This window comes from Prionailurus viverrinus, chromosome C2, assembly GCF_022837055.1.
Source record: "Prionailurus viverrinus isolate Anna chromosome C2, UM_Priviv_1.0, whole genome shotgun sequence".
NCBI lineage: Eukaryota > Metazoa > Chordata > Mammalia > Carnivora > Felidae > Prionailurus > Prionailurus viverrinus.
Window position 1 is genome coordinate 65,927,062 of NC_062569.1, and position 14,918 is coordinate 65,941,979.

Here is a 14,918-nt window from a genome sequence, read left to right on the forward strand (position 1 = left end):
ATTTTTAATTTAAAATGTTCTTGAAATAAAATACTGTTGTTAGAAAGCACTAGTTGTTTTTTTCTTTTCTTTTTAAAATACGTTTTCTTGGGTAATAAAATGTGGGCAACCTATGTTGACCCCTATTAAAAAAACTGTACTGATACATGAAATTTAAAAATCTGGGCACCACAACTCCAGGTACTGTCAGATGCCATGTATTGTCCTAGTATTTCATTCTTCCTTCAATGGAATGCACACTGAATTTTGTTTCATTGCTTTTTCATTTATGAACTAGAATCCTTATGAAGGGAAAGGACATGACTGTTTTGGGTTATATCCCCAGAGCTTAACACAGTGCCTGACATAGAACAGGCACACAATAAAAGTTTGTTGAATGACATTGGATCAGGAAATAAAAATTTCTAAGAGATTAACATGTATATGATGAGATTATAAGTATTAAAATCATATTCCCCATGCAAATACCTCAAGATAAAAATATGAAAAAGTTATACATTTGAGACAAAAACAGCTATTGCTTTTGCATATGGCATGCTCCTAAAATTATATTTATATTTCCAAATCAATGACCTCAAAGATATTGATACTCTTCATATAGATTCTTACAAAACAAATTTCTTTTAAAGCTCAGAATTAAAAAGACTACCTCTTCTCATGATCAGCATTATTTGAAATCAGTAAATGTGAGGTAGCCGAATGAATGCCACTTCTCTTTCACCTTGGCTTCTATAATGCACAGACTACCACTTGTGTGTTTGGAGACCAGGGGGCACAGAACAGGCTTTCGTGATTTACTCTATTTCTTCTTTCCTATCCAATTCTCTTGGCCAGGTCCCTGTCTGATTCTCTTTTTGACTTCTGTTCCTTTGCTCTTATTTTAACTGTGCTTCTTTGTATAGTAAGCCAACACAAGTACTTCTGAAAAAAAGAAAATTAAAGTACTAACTGGCTCAATCACTGAGGCATTCAAGTCCCAATGTAGGAGTTTTCACAATTGCAAGGCTTCTTCTACATTCTTTCCTCTAGGCTTTGTCTTATTTTCTCACAGTAAGAGTAACGTCCAAGGTCATCTTCCCACTGTGCAGTTTACCTGGCAACTATTTAAATAAATGAATCATAAATGTTTAAAGCCAAATTCCCTCTTGGACATATAATCCCTATGTAATGTTTTAAAAAGGAAGTAATTTTGAGATAAAGGGGAACTGTAATTATACAGATTTGAACATTCAGTAAATGACCATAAAGGACAGACATATATTTCCCAACAAGTGCATGCTAAAATGTATAAGGACAGACTTCCCTATGAAATGATACTAGAAATATTAGAATTGAGTCTAATTAAAAGACATTTTAAAGGAATTTGAATGAATCTGTATCTTAATCTCCAGTTATTCACAGAGTACAAATAAGAGGAATGTGAGCCTTCTATTAGAGCACAGGTTTATACAAACAGTATGGGGCTTTATGAGTTTTTTCTCTCCTCTGTGAGATGGGGGTTTGAAGGAGAAATAAGGATGGAATGTGCGTCTTCCAAAAGTGTGTGATGGACGGGCTACAGGAGTGAGTCACAGGTCTCCCCACAGTAGCCTCAGAACAGTCCCATTTTATCTTTCTAAATTAACTGAGCTCACGGTAAGCCACGGGTTGTAGGTATCTGTTCAAATTAGCATGTGCCCTTTTTATGATTGTGCAGTGATTTGGTTATGTTGATTATAAAATATTTTCAATGTCAATCATGCCTCTATATAAGATTTTAATTTGAAAAAGGACTCCATTGTGAAGCAGGCGGTATTGCATAGTGGTTACAGTTTACTATATGTTTGGAATCAGAGAGACCGAAGTTCAGGCTATAACTCTGCTATTTACTAGAAGGTTAATCTTAAGGAAGTTACTTGACTTCCCACAGCCTTAGTTTCTTTACTTGAAAAATGGGGCTAATGATTGTCCTACTTCTTTGGGTGGTTGTGAGAACTGAAGGAGGTGTAGTAAATAAACTGCTGGCACACACTAACTGCTTAAGAAATGCTGACACACAGGGGTGCCTGGGTGGCTCGGTTGGTTGGGTGTCTGATGTTAGCTCAGGTCATGATCTTGCAGTTTGTGAGTTCAAGCCCCGCGTCCCTGGGCTCTGTGCTGACAGCTTGGAGCCTGGAGCCAGCTTCAGATTCTGTGTCTCCCTCTCTCTCTGTCCCTCCACTGCTCACACTCTGTCTCTCTCTCTCAAAAATAAATAAACGTTAAAAAAATTAAAAAAAAAAAAAGAAATGCTGACACGCAAACAAAAAGCTAATCAGAGTTAAGACCATACCTCTAAGTATTTAAATGGAAGCAATTTCACAACAATAAAAGAAAAACAATATTCCTTTTTGTTGTTGTTGGGTATGGAAGTGAAGAAATATTTCTTTTCTTTACATCTTAGAGATGAAGAATGAAAAAAAGAATTTTAAAAATGTATCTATAATCTATAAATTTTATATTTTAAAAAAACATTATTACAGGAGGCAATTGGTACTCAAAGTACAGCATCAGTCTTCTGATGTAATGGAGGAAAACAGTCATTCTATTAAGTCACTGTCACCAGAGAGAATTCCAAGTTGGGTATCATGGTTGGCTCAGCCATTATTGACAGTCTTTATATTTTTTATTCTAGAGTAAATATGTGATAGGAGGAATCAGATTATTTTCCTATTTGAAATAAATGGTTTATACCAGACACTAATTAAAATGTAACACTTTCAACAAAATTTAACAAGAGAAACGTCACCCAGAATTAATATAACTATGCTACCATATGTTACCTGTAAAACACATTATTAGATAAATATTCCAGGTGAGTTCTACCTTTAGCTAGCTATTACTTATTCTGTATTTATTTTTCCTCTAAGGATTTTCTACAAGAAATAACACCACTAGACTTGGTTCATTAGAAACAATATCAAAATCTAAAATGTTACAATCTCAAATAATAAACAATTCCTAAATTGCCAAAGATTTTATAATCTCCAAATACAAGAGAAATAATGCTTTTATACAAGAACCTTACTACTAATAAAGAGCTTTCTGATTTTTATAGACTAGGAATATTTTTTTCTAAATGTTATTGCTTAACTACTATCCCATTTCTTGAAAATATGAGCATGCACTTCGTTTTAGAGACATTTGCCTCATACTGTAAGAAATGGCCACTCAGGTCAGTGTTGGCACTACTAAAGGATGGTAATTGGGTCCTAATGCAAGTTTATAACCCAACACAAATTAAAAGAAAATCATTTTCTCCTACTCTGCAAAGAATTACCAGAATTATATAAGGGAAAACTTATTTGCCCAAAAGGAACTTTTCAAATTTCTTTTGAATTTAAAACCATTGCACTTTTTTTTTCTTTTTTTGAGAGAGTGGGTGAGAGAGTGCAAGCTGGGGAGAGGGGCATGGAGACAGAGAGAGAGAGAGAGAGAGAGAGAGAGAGAGAGAATCCCAAGCAGGCTCCATGCTCAGCACAGAGCACATGCAGAGCTTGATCCCGAGACCCTGGGATCATGACCTCAGCTGAAATCAAGAGTCAGCTGACTGAGCCACTCAGGCACCCCAAAACCATTGCACCCTTGAGAAAAACACCAAAATCCCAAGTATATAAACCCAGAAGTGGAAATACACAGAAAAGCAAATGCAAATCGCTCTTAAACAGGAAAATATTCTCAACTCATACATCACATAAGAAGTGCAAATTTGCCTTACACTGATTTTTTAAATCTATTATTTTGGAAAAGATTTAAAAATTTGATAACACACTAGTTTAGTTAGAATAAAGGAAAATAGGTCTTATACACAGCCAATAGATGTCTTATTTGGCAATGTTTATTAAAGTTTCAAATGTGCAAACTCTTGGATTCTAATTCAAGGAATATATCCTGCAGACATGCCTGCATTAATGCAAAATGACATGTATATAAAGTTGTTAACTACAGCACTATTTCTAAGAGCAAAACACTCTTAATTGTAGCACTATTTCCAAGAGGAACATACTGGAAACAACCCATATGTTCATCAATAGGGAATACATGTCTTCAATATAATGGAATATTATGCCATGACAAAGAGGAGGAAATATGCATACACTGATATAGAACAGTTCTCTATTTTTACTTTTACATAAAGATATCAAATTCAGAAAGAATATTATGTATTACCACATTTCTTATATTCATTAACTTAAATGATAAACAATTGTTGCCCATAGAGATGGAAATTGGGTGGCTGGATGATAAGAGTGGAGAGGAGACATTTTGCTGCATACTATTTTCTACCTCTTTAATTTTTATCTGCATAAATGTATTACCTGTCCAAAAAAAAACCAGTGAGAAATATAAAATATATAAAACAAATGCACTCAGTGGCCCAGCACACCTCCCACTTGTGACAGTCATGCTCTGTGTGGGTGAGCTGATGACTGACCTGAGGATTCTACTGTGCATGTCACTGTCATCAGGATGTACTTAAGTGGAGGTCAAGAACCTGTCACAACCACCTACACCTCTCTCTACCATCAGCTAAACCTTTTGGCATTCATTTTCATTTTTTCATATTCTTCCTCTGACAGCCTAAATTAACAAGAGGCAGTAGCAGCAACTGTGTGATGCCTTAAATGGACATTCCCACATGTAAGATCATGTTCTCTGGATGCCCCCTCTGAGCACTCTGCCTAAATCCATCACTTAGCAGTCGGGGCCTGCTTTAGAATGCATCCTTAGTGTTCCTGCCACTAAAGTGCAGAGAAGTATACCATAACTCAATTCTAAAGTATCTGTAAGGACAACTCTCTGTTGGAGCCAGAAATGCTGAGCAGAGCCCTTAGTGCCAGCGATGGCTTTCTATGCTCGAAGATGACATATGTCCCTGGTGTTAGAGAGCATAATATTTTACTTACTACTTTTGCTTAAGTGGATACTTGATTGCTGCTCCCATAACCCATACAAATGATAGGGAGTTCTGTTCATTCCTAATTTGAGATTAGTATCAGGGCTGAGCTACTTTAAACTACGTTGGGTATCTTTTTTCAGTCTCTTGTTGAGTGAAGTTTCAAAGTTATAAAATGATTAAAATAAAAACAAAAGAACCAACTGGTGTTGAAGTTACCAGCTTTCAGCATTCACACCTCATGAAGGCATCGCAAGTGTGAATATTGATTGTTGCATTAATTTTTATTTTTCATCATTCTGCTTGGTATTTAAAAACATTTGCTTCTTGTTCTTAAAACTTAACATGCCAACAAATAACGATCACCCTATCTCCAAGCCAGTGTTCTGGGACACATCCCAAATAGAGGCTACTAAAAGCACAGAGCACGCACACACACACACACACACACACACACACACACACACACTACACACGACATGTTAATAAAGTCACTGAGAATTCTTATTTGTCAATATTTTAAATTATTTTTTTAAACACTCAAGGTAAATTAGGGTGACTCTTTCATTAAACAGATGTGCTCACCACTACATGTATTAATATGTTGCCTTCTGAGTAGTCATAAACAATTATTCAGTAATATTTCAAATATCAAAAACAAGCAAAAAATCCAATAAATATAAATGAGCATGCCAAAATATACAAATAACCCTGCTGACTAACTTTAGAGGTTTATTATAAGAGCGATTTATCATTGTAGTTTACATAATTCTAGTAACCTTTACTACTTTTTGATTAGTGCTGTGCATACATAGGAAAAAAGGACACAGGAGAGGTACAAGTAACAAAAAGAAGAAAATTTTTCTTACACTGTTTTTCTTCTCTTTCAGACTAAGCCTTGCTGAGTTTTCCAAGAAGACTGAGAACAAGTAGATTATGTACTGACCTTCACCTAGGCTAGACTATTGACCAGTAGAATTGAGGGGGGGATAACGTGTTTCCTTAAGCATGTTTCAACCCTCTTTGAATGAGACTCTGTGCTCTGTGGTTTCCCCTCTGAAATCTGTCCTCCTACTGCTGCCTACTCTTATATACCTGGCCCCTCCCACTGGAAATAAATCATCCCATACCCTTAATCAAGAGGTTGAATATTCTTCCACATTCTTTAATTTAAGCCAGGCCCTCCAAGGAGCTCAGGCCCCCCGCAGGCTCTGTCATATAGAAGTTTTTTTGTCCTTCCTATCCCCTTAGCTCAGTAGCTCAGAACACCTTGTCATTTAGCTATTCTACCCTCTTCAACTCTGTCATCTACAGACTCCTGATTATTTCCCCACATTTACTAAGAGGTGACCCCTGGATTATGATTCCTCTTTGTTCTCTATCCCTACATCATCCTGAGTGACATCCAGCTGTAGACGACATCTAATATGCTGGTCTTTTCACTTATTTATTTATTTTTAACTCCTCAACTCCTTAATTCTTCTAATTTAGCAGCACAATCCCATGGAACTTAACTTCTCAAATCTTATACTCCAGTACTACTCCTCGACCAAACCTCCTAGGCTTTCAGCTCTTTTACTCTCATGTGCTCACATGCCTTTCCCTGAACCATCAGTCCCTGCACCACTGTGCACTCTCTCAATCTGATAGCTCTCTTCTGTCCTTTCCTACTCAGCCCAGACCCCCAGCCCACCACTACAACCATTCTCCCATCATTAATCACAAGGGTTCTGCCCTCAAAGCCATCTCATTGAAACCTCATGTCTGCGTCAAAACTTCTGGATTCTCACAGAGACACACTGTAGAAAATCATACAACTTTGCTGTTTGTTGTCATTATAAAGTCATGGTCCCTCTTCCCTGAAGAGGCCCTGAATCCTCTGCCTTAATCCTATATAGCCCTTGTCTAATTTGTCTCTGTTATCTATGCAATTTTTGGTTTCAAGTTTCAGAACCCTCAACTGCTTCCAACTCAATTAAAAAAATCTACCTACCCTGGAGTTTTCTCTTTCTGGTTCCTTCATATCCTCATCTGCCTAGCTGCTTTCCTCTAAAAGCACTACTTGGTTTGTGACAACTGAAAGTCTACAACAAGAGGTACTGAGAAAGTGATCACCTAATAATTTGTGTTTGATTTCTTGGTATAAATTACCCCACAAAATCAATAATTTCTTATTCATAGATTGGTATCATCATCATCATCATCATTGACCAAAACAAGTACTCCAGAAATTGTTTATTTCTGGAAATAAAATATACTTTGGCAGTGGCATTCAGGTATGTATGAATCCAATGTTCTAGGTACAAAATAAGGAAACCACACTGAGACAGTACAAAAAAACTATTTTCCTTTTTTTATTACCTCCTGCCTAACTATATATCCTATTCTCTGTTAGGAACAGGATCATCTCCCAGGTGGAAACAAAGTCTTCCCTATTTTCTTGAATGTCAAATAAGGCAACAGAGGAGTTAAGCAAATAAGTAGATGTTGAAATAAAAATTTTCCCCTGCCCTTCTTTTACATAATCTGAATCAAAAGAGTAGCTACAAACTTACTCTACAATACATTTCTGTGAACAAATTCAAGTGGATCTCATCTACTGGGCACCTGCAGGATCCGTGTGAACATCACACTGTATTGTGTATGATGGCTGGAAAGGCATGGAGAAAAAAGATAGAGGATTGCCGTTTTTAACTTTATTTGGCTTTGGAAATATTTGGAAGCCTTACAATAAATTTGGAAAGTTGGGTAGTGGGAAAAATGTTGGGCAACATTATCTAATATTTGGATAAGAATCATCTTTGTGTGTGTGTATAAACCTCAACATGGAATCATCCAATTGAAACACAATTTAGTGTTGTATAAAATTTCTGTGATTGAGTTGGTTGGGTTTTGAGTCACACAATGTAAACAATGTTAACTATATTTAAAAACTACATTGACATTTACTATCATTTGATTCAAATCCATAACAAACACTTGTAAACTATGGAAATGATCCTGTTCCTGGAAAGATCTCCCTCAGCTTCTCATGGATTAATAAATTGCTTTTCATGAGGTCATCACTGAGGGGATAAATTTAGTATTTCAGAGACGCAAACTAACTAACCACTGACTGGAATTTAGTATCATTGTATTTCTTAGTATTAACAGGAAAATGTTCATTAAGTGAATTTGCTTTTTAAGTAAATAGGAGAAGGTTATTTAAGTGTAGATTTCTAAGGAATAAATTTTCATGACAATGATATTTAAAAGTTTCTTGATGCTTTTTAACAGCTTTCAAATGTTTAGATAGTACCTCTCTTAATTTCCTTAAAACACACACACACACACACACACACACACACACACACACACACGGGTTAACTCTTATTGTAGGTGATTTTAAAGGGGAAGAAAGTTCTCAGTAGTTCTCAGCTATTATTTGCTCAATAAAATCACTTGTGAACTTAAAAATACCAATGTCCCAGGCATGGTCATTATCTGAACCCCACAATTCTATTAGACTCTCTGGGTGGGGTTAAGCATCTATCTATCTATCTATCTATCTATCTATATATGTGTGTGTGTGTGTGTGTGTGTGTGTGTGTTTAATAGCTTCCCTAATAAAGTTGTACTTATGTCAAGAATCTACAAGGTTCATAATATTTTTATATGGAATGTGATTCTTCTTTCATTTGTAAAGTGATATAAATGATAGTATAGTCTTCTTTATTGAACATGCTCCTTCTCATCCCTCCCCCCATGTTCTACCACTATGGAAAAACTCAGTTCTCTCTGAGATAGCAAATGCCTGCCCTGTGAACCTCACTGGTCCCTTTTCTCACTCTTCCTCTCCTTTTGATTCTCCCCACAAGTTATGAGTGCGGTGTGCAGGTGAGAATGGTTGCTCCTCTCCTTGCTGTGTCCATGGCTGCTGTTATGTGGTAAAGGAAAGGCGGGCTCAGCAGGAGTCACATGACTCAGGTATGCAGGGCCATCCACATCAAAAGGCTTGATAGTAGCAGGGGTTCACTGAATTGAGGAATGACCTTAGACATTTTCCCCACTTTCATATATTTTAATAATACTCAGTCTGAAATACATTGTGCTCCTTTAACCAATCATCAACCTCCCTTTGTAGCTTAAATCTTTTAATCTTTCTGATTCCCCTAGGGTGGGACTGATGACCACTGAAGTTAATTACACTGAAATATGTAGGAAGTACTTCTAAATGTCCACTTCAAAGACACATTTCAAAAAAAAAAAATCTTAAGATATAAACAATAACACACTAAATTAAAAATAAAAAAATACATAATCTGAAAATGCAAATGAAGTCTTGTAAGGTAGGCAGGAAGTCCCTATTCTGTCTTCTTGAGGGCAGGAACTTTAACTTGCATTTGTATCCCCTGCACCTAGGACTATGATAGACTGAAACAGCTATTAAATGTTAGTGATATTATTTTCTTATAATGGCAAATCCTGCTTTTCTAGAGATATGTCTTATTTAACTAGTGTTTCACTATAGGTATATATCTAATTTTATTCTTTTATTTTTGAGGTTAAGAGCATTTATTTTGTGTTTTCCTGCTATGTAAATTGTTAGCATATAAAAAATATCTTATTAGTTATGGTGTTCCTGAATAGAACAAAGATGGCAACAATCAAGTTAAAAAACCTGAAATGTTTAATCCTGAATATAAAATTTCAAGTCAATTTATTCCTAAGAAAAATGAAAAATTTCCAGCATAACAATTTGTGCATTTAAGTGAAAGCTTATATTTTTGCAGAATGCAGTTAAATAGTTCAAAATCATGTTTGATTTAGATCACTAGTTCTAAAATGTGGAACAGAGTAGAAAACATACACTATTTGGCACCTAGCTTTGATTGAATTTCAAATATTTTTAAAAGAAGACTGTAAATTTTTAATGTTAAAGGGAAAAGAGTATATGCATTAAAACAATGATGATAAAAACTAAAATAGAAAAAATCCTTTGGGGTACTAAAGTTTTAAGTTACATACACATACTGTTCAGGGAAATGAGGTACTTGAGAAGTACAAAGACAACTTGTACATGAATTTCGAGTTCATCACATTTTCAACAAGCAATCCTACATGACAGCACTTTGTAGCTGGGCATTAGTTGTTATCATTCCTACTAAACAGTGTTCTAAGGAGTTAAGGATGTTACTCAAAGTCACACAGTAATTACAAACCAGAAACAGCATCACAGATAATCTGACTCCAAATTCAGTGTTCTGTCCATCACAGCTCTGGACCCACATGGCCACCAATGGCTATGCCAGCTAGATATACAGAAGTGCATGCCACTAACTTGCTAGAGGGACACTTGTGAATGTTGTGGGACATAAATCCTTGCTACTTAGAGGGGTCCCTAGACCAGCAGTTTGGGAGCTTATTTGAAATAAGGCATCTTGTGTCCCACCATATGTGGGAATGTGTAAGAATCTGCATTTTTTATAATATTCCTATACAATTTTTATATACTCTAAAGTGAAAAGCAATAGTGTAAAGAATTCCAGACATGAAATCAGGGCACCTAAATTCAATCCCAGCCTTGCCAGAAACTAGCTGTGGCATTTTAAGTTTTTTTTTTTTTCTCCTAACTTTTTAGAGTGTCAGTTTCTTTATATGTAAAATGAAGTTGATAATATGTCTTTAAGGGTTATTGTGATGCTTATCTAAATAAAAGGGTCTGGATCCCAGTAGGAGTTAAGAAATGCAAACTGGATCCATATGCAAATCCACATATCTTTAAAAAGATAGCACAAGCACTCAGAATTTGGTGAACTCTCCATTTCTTGATTATATTGCACTAAGAACTATGTGTGTTGGAATCGATTTAAATTAAGCTTTCTGGGATGTCCACATTTTCATGCCCTAGAGATTTGCAGCAGAATTATTCTCAGCAGAGCAATTATAGGTGAGGCTGCCCTATAATGAGATATCTTTGCTACTTCATTAAATAAACCCCCTTGGATGGGCTCCAAAATGGACCTGCCTCATACCAAATTCCATTACACTGGAAGTAATCGCATAAGAAGGCCCTGGTGCAGGTTCAATCATCCAGGATACCTACCATTTACCATAAAGGGAATGTGTTCTAGAACACTGATTCCCAAAAGCTGGTTCTCAGACCAATGCTTTATTGACCCAAGGGGAAATAAAAAATACAATTTGGTCAACTTTTCATAAAATTAACATTTAACTTATTTTTAAAATATCCTTCATTCTGAGAGTGTGCCCTTTCTATTTTCTATCTCTTTGGCGTTAAACTGTTCCATATTTTTATAAAATAATGATGATAATAGATTGCAATTTTTGTAATGTTCTCTTTTCCACCACTAACTTTTTCGGTTTTTGAAAAAATTTTACAGGTCCCTGAAATCCAACTCAACCTGGAATCCAAATTTTCTAGCTCACTATTATAGAAAAAACTGCTTAAAAGGAAATTCTTTCTTACGAAATTAGTGAGAGCATAGAGCATTTTAAGTTAAGAACCAAACTATAAAGTTTTAATTGAAGGGCAAATCTGTTAATGTTGACATACCAGAGTGCAATGTTCCTCAAACTCCAGTGTGTGCAAAGATCACTTGGGATCCTGATTCTGTGGGTCTGATGCAATCCAAAATTCTGTATTTCCAACAAACTCACACTTACAGTAGCAAAGGTACAGTGGTTAACTGGGGAACCAGAGCACCCTGGTTCAGCTTCCCATTCTACCACTTCTGGCTATTGTCCCTTGAGCAAGTTTTAACAGTTTAACATCTGTTAAAAAAAAAAAGAGGTAACAGGCTCCAAATGGAATCAGTTGTGCTAAGCTCCATGTCAGCAAATGGACTTAATACCTAACCTAATAAATTGCAGGTTCAGTTTTCCAGGAATATAACCTTTAACCAGTCAACATGGAATTAGCTGGTCAGCACTATTTGGACAATCCACTCGATGAACCTTTCTATTGCCTAAAGGCAACCTTGCCTGAAACAATGCATTCTTTATTAATAATTTCTGTTTCCTGTCCCTTTTATGCCTTTTAAAATCTTCCATTTTAGGGGCACCTGTGTGGCTCAGTTGGTTAAGTGTCTGACTGAAACTCAAGTCATGATCTTGCAGTTTGTGAGTTCTAGCCCTGCATGGGGCTCTGTGCTAACAGCTCAGAGCCTGGAGCCTGCTTCAGATTCTGTATCTCCGTCTCTCTCTCTCTCTCCCTCTCTCCTGTTTGCTCTCTCTCTCTTAAAATAAAATAAAATATTAATTTTTTTTTAATCTTCCATTTTATACAACCCTTCAGAGTTCCTTTCTATTGCTAGACAGCATGGTGCCAGATTCATGAACGGTTGAATAAAGACAATTAGATCTTTAAATTTACTCACTTGAATTTTTGTTTTAACGGATTTGGTGGCAGCAGCAAGATTAAAGAAGACTTCCAACAGCTTCTGGGACAATGAGAAACACTGGATTGATACCCTGCAAGCATTTTTTGAGTCCAATGTCTTTCTCACTATTTCTGAGGGCCAATGGGTAAGTTCTTCTTGGTTCTGAGCTCTCCAGATCTAATTGGCTTTTCAGTCTGCTTTGAGTGAAAAACCCCAGCCCTTGTTTCTGTCTCCAGATTCCATGTTGGAAACTGCTGATGGTTTAGTCTGTAGTTTCCCATTTGTTTGGAATCCTTCTTCAGATTTCACGTTAGGAACTGCTGGTGGCAGCTGCAGTACTCCATTTATTTGGAATCAGTCCACAGCCCCTGTTCTTTGGGTCTGTTGGCCCAATCCTCTCCCTAGTCTCAGGTTCCATGGTGGGAATTGCTGTTAGTGCATGCAGAGTCTTCTCTTGGTCACTCTGCAGTAACATCTAAACCCTCAGCCCTTGATCCTATCTCAAGATCCACGTGGGAACTGTTAGTGGCAGTTTGCAGTTCCCCATTCATGTGGAACCCCTAGTCCATAGTCCCCATTTGTTGAAGTCTGCAGGTTCGATCATTTCCCCAGTCCCCAGTCTGTTAGTTATTGCCAGTATGTTAACGTGCACATGAGGTAAAGGCTAACTGCTAATGGGAATCTCAGAAAACAAAAAAGCCACAAATTGGTGGGCAAGAGTAAGCACTTAAGGCTGTTAGAGCACTCATTATGTAACTCAAAGACTCCCATGTTGGCTATCCAGAATGGGTTAGATTGACACTAGGGTCATCTGTCAAGCTCAAGAACATTTGTGTGCAATGAGGTACGCTATAAAACATCACACGGTTCTTAACCTTGTGGCACATCCTTTTCAGGTATTAATTTGGCTCTGACAGACCCAAAGGCTAAGTAAAATAAATGAATGAATGAATGAATGAATGATAAAAATTGTATCCTTATATTCCAAAAAGTTAAATGCACCATCTTCTGTTATGCCAGTTCTTATGTCTAAGAACTATGGTCCCATCAGCTATAAATATCTAGAAAAATTGCAGTCTTACTAAAAACAACCTAGAATTACAATGGCCATTATGATCTTATTTCGAGAAGATTGTTTAAGAAGTACTCTTAAAAGTCAGGCCTCCCAAATCAAATGAACAGAATAGGATACCTATCTTAACTGTTATGTATAGGCTTCAAGGCTCCAAAGTAAGTCATTGAAAGTTTTGTTGCAAAAGGCTAATGAAAAATTAAAGATACAAAAGATATCTAAAATAACACTTAGGCCTCCCCCATTATACCCTCCTAAGGATCTATCATCAAAACACAGACCCAGAAATTGATATCTTGGTTGTAATTACCCAGACGCTGGAAAAGAGGTTGTCCTCAAAGGCCCTATCCAAATTCTTTAATAGCAACTCAAAAGCTCCCTTATCTACCTTCAAAGTTGGGCTCCTCCCCAAATTAATGGGACTCACTGATCTTCTGGTAAACTGCTACGTTATTCCTTTAAACAGCTAAAGGAAACTAAAAATAAATTTAATGAAAGCCTTGCCAAATCCTAGTAAATATCAGAGCTACACTCTCCATTTTAAACCTCAGTCAGAATCTGCAGATGGGATCCTGGAAAAACTGGCAGGCAGAAGCCAGCAAAGGGTGAGAATTCTTACTAGATTCAGCTTTCCCAGCTTTCTATCTGTAGTACTGGGTAGAGAGAGGAAATAAAAATATCTTTTGCACCTTCTCTGAGGACACCTCTTAAGGCCAAGGGGTTGTTCAGTCCTGTTAGAAATATTTACTATTTGTCTTGGCTAACAGCTACAAAGTAGCTTTGTGGTAAAAAAAATTGGCCCAGTTGCAGAGCCTGATAAGAAATTTTTTTAAGGCCTCCTCCCTCAAGCTATATACCCAGTGAGATAGAAAAAAAGAGGGCTTTGAAAAAGAATTTACTAAAAAAGATAATATACTTACATTGGTGGATCAACTCTTGGTGTCATTTAGGCTGTGAGCCAATTCTTTGAGGAATTGAGAACAACTGTCCTTATCTTACATATCTTTGCAAAAATAAAAATGCAGCTCTAGAGGCAGCTCAGGGTTCATCTATCCCTTTTTAACCAATCCTAAAATCTTCCCTATTTATCTCAATAGACTTGTAAATATTGGCCTTAGGAAACCAAAGTCCTTCTTGGAGGAACTTACATTTTTCTTTGTGCCTTTGAGATATAAACTCTTATCTAGGCCATCTCCTTAAAGTAAAAACTTGAGGGAGGTAACTTTTAATGAAGGAAAAAATATAAGGGGGAAGGGAAGAGTTTCTTTCTTTTTTTCAAAAGAAAAAAGCTTCTCCACAGCTTCCGTGAGTTTACTCGTCAAGGGCAAATACGAATCCTAAGTGTCTTCTCCACAAATACCAGTAGAAGTTTTAGTCTTCTGAGCAGATAAACTTAATTTATTCCAAATGTTCTTTTATAACTAATGAATTTTACATTATTGTGCCTGTTTTATGGCTAAAATTTTTAAATGAAACTGCAACATCTCTGTTTGTGTCTGTATGTTTGTATGTGTCTACATATGTGTATAGATATGTGATATTTTTCTAC

At 36.4% G+C, this 14,918-nt stretch overlaps 1 protein-coding gene and 1 long non-coding RNA gene across 3 annotated transcripts in view; one reads left to right on the forward strand and one right to left on the reverse strand.

Annotated features, from left to right (window-relative positions):
- Window positions 1-6,051, forward strand: part of LOC125175193 (uncharacterized) — a 256,162-nt gene extending 250,111 nt beyond the window's left edge. The window contains exon 4 of the long non-coding RNA XR_007155688.1: window positions 5,806-6,051. This is a non-coding gene — a long non-coding RNA (uncharacterized LOC125175193). The remainder of the gene's footprint in view (window positions 1-5,805) is intronic.
- The window catches only part of SPATA16 (spermatogenesis associated 16), a 251,744-nt gene that overhangs the window by 206,925 nt on the left and 29,901 nt on the right, over window positions 1-14,918 (reverse strand). The window lies entirely within an intron of this gene.